Here is a 3,055-nt window from a genome sequence, read left to right on the forward strand (position 1 = left end):
AGGGTTTTATCTATTTCAAATGGCAATTGTCTTCTAAAAACTTTAAAGGAAAGTGTGAAGATCTACTTGCATAGTTTTTTTTTTATATGACTGTTGCTTCAAAGGGCATGAAGAAATCTGAGGCATAACTAATAAAAGTTGGTTTTAAAATAGTATTTCATAAGGGCATTTTTTGTTGAATGGCCCTAATTGGTTCAGTTTGTTTTGTATAACTAATTCATTCTGAGTTGTATCTCTATTGAAAGAGATCATTGCAAAATCTAATGTGTGAAAAAGATCATTGAAAAAGAGACACAAAGACATTTGAGAAAATTTGTGAAGAGTTGTAATCTAGAAGCTATATTATAAGCTTACCTACATGTATAGATGTAGCATATGCATGTATATGTGTATGTGAGATTGTGAAAATAGCAAAAGATATAATGTTAAATTGTTGTTGATTGTGAAGGAGTTGAAGCTTAATAAAGGTTACAGGTTCATGGAGTGGTTTTTCTCCCTATGACGAATCTTTTTTGAGGAATTTTGAGGGTTTCCCACTTAGCAAAGTACATGTCTCTAGATTTTGTGAGTTGATATTTCTTTCTATTCATGGCAATTATTTATATTTTTTAGCACAGTTTTACATTTAGTTATTAATTGTTAAAGGATTGTAATCAGTTTTTTAATTAAATTCATATAGTTCTGATTCACCCCCCCTCTTAGAACACTAATACTTCCAACAAGTGGTATCAGAGCTTAGGATTCATCTTAGGAATTGTTCCAAGGATTTTTTGGAAGTTATGGCCCAAGTTGAAGGGGCTTCCCTTAACAGGGCTCTGCTATTTGATGGAAATGATTATGTCTTTTGGAAAGTAATGATGGAGTCATTTATACATTCTTTAGATGTAAGAATGTGGGATGTTTTTATTGCAAAGTATATTGTCCGACCAACAATCCCTACTAATGCAAATGATAAACTAACATTTGAGTTGGATAAGAAGGCAAGCTATGCCCTTCTTTGTGGTCCCACAAAAGATGTTTTTGCTAAAGTTGTTTATTGCAAGTCAGCAAATGACATTTGGGTCAAACTTGAAACAATCTATCAAGGAGATGAAAAAGTAAAAGAATCCAAATTGCTAACTCTCAAAACATAGTTTGATAATCTAAAAATGAGTGAGGATGAAACCATTGGAACATACTTCTTAAGAATTGATGAGGTAGTAAATGCTAGAAAGGGTCTTGGTGAACATAATGAAGAACATGATATAGTTTTAAAAGTTATTAGGTCAGTATTACCTAAATTTGAAACTAAAATATCTGCATTAGAAGAAAAGAAAAGCTTTTCTAAAATGACTCTACATCAATTGCAAGGTACACTAACTAGATATGAAATGAGGATTAGCAATCAAGCTAGATCCTCATCAAAAGAAATAGATTTTAAGGTTGAAAAAAATGATGAGAGCGATTCAGACCTAACAGATGCTTTAGAAGCATTGCTAGTCAGAAGAATGAGAAAAAAGTATAAAGGAAAACCTAAATGTTTTAGCTATGGTCAATTAGGACATTTTGCTGCAAAATGTCCAAATGTTGAACATGAAGACTGTGATGAGAAAACTAAGAAGTTTTCCAAAAAGAAGCCTTGGAATAAAAACAAAAGATTCAAGGACTATAAAAAGAAAATTCTTTTATCAAAAGAAGATTCTAGTGATGTTGATCAAGGGGAAAGACTATTTATGGCTGAAATAATCCACACCCCTAAACCTAAATCTAGTGAATCTAAATCTCCATCTGATTCAGATGAAGAAATAGATCTTGAAGAGGAACTTTTAAAATCTTTGCAAGAACTTAAAAGATTAAAGAATTTAATTTCAAATCATGAAATTAAAAATCAAAAACTTCAAGAAGAGTTAAAAGAAGCTAATCTGATTGTAGAAAATCAAAAATTCTTACTTGAAGAAAAGGATAAGAAATTAAATGTTCTGCAAAGTTCATCTGAAGAGTCCTCTAAATAGAAAACAAAATTATTTTTTAATGGTTATTGTTTCAACTACAGTGTCTTTGGACACAAGGCTATTTTTTGTGAAAACAACACCAATCAAGGCAAAAGAAGAATTATCAAGTACTTTAAATGTTTTCACTATGGTCATTATGCAAATCAATGCAAATTGAATTTGAGACCTAAATAGATCTGGAAGCAAGTAAAGACAACTAAAAAATCTTTAATTGTTGAAACAACCCTATTTGTTCAAAAACCTACAATGTGGGTTTTGGATAGTGGTTGCTCACACCATATGACTGGGTGTAAAAGTAAATTCAAAACCATAGATGATTTTGATGGAGATTTTGTATGATTTGGTGATAATTCAAGAGCCTATTAACAAGAATGGGTTCAATAATTTTAAACAAGGATACACCAATTCATGATGTATACTTTGTTGAAGATTTGAACAATAACTTTTTGAGTGTCAATCAGATTTGTGATAGTGGGTGCTCTATTTCTTTTAATCCAAAAGGACGTTATATCAAAAATGGAAGGATAGAGTCATTGCTAGTGGGCTAAGAATAGGTGGAAATCTTTATAACCTAATTGATTCTATTGTTCAAGAAACTTCATTGTTTAATACTTGTCTTACGAGTCAAGTAGAAGAGAATTGGTTGTGGCATAAGAGATTGGGACATCTAAACTTTGATAATCTTGCTAGAATTAGTAAGAATAAAAGGGTCAGAGGATTACCAAAAATAACCAAACTAGCAAATATTTGTGAAGAATGTGTAAAAGGAAAAAAAAATGAGAGTATCTTTTAAAATAAAAGAATACTCATCAAATAGACCACTTCAACTAATACATACTGATCTTTATGGTCCAACCAAAATTGCATTGTTAAATGGTGAAAAATATTTCATGTTGTTCATAGATGACTATTCAAGGATAGTCTAGGTAACATTTCTAAAACAAAAATCAGAAGCCTTTGACAATTTTAAAATTTTCAAAAAAATGGTAGAAAGGGAAATTGACTTAAAACTAAAATATTTAAGATTAGATAGGGGAGGAGAATTCACCTCTCAGGAATTCATT

This window comes from Cupressus sempervirens, chromosome 4 (assembly GCF_028749045.1).
Source record: "Cupressus sempervirens isolate cs-2001-9-10 chromosome 4, ASM2874904v1, whole genome shotgun sequence".
Lineage (NCBI taxonomy): Eukaryota > Viridiplantae > Streptophyta > Pinopsida > Cupressales > Cupressaceae > Cupressus > Cupressus sempervirens.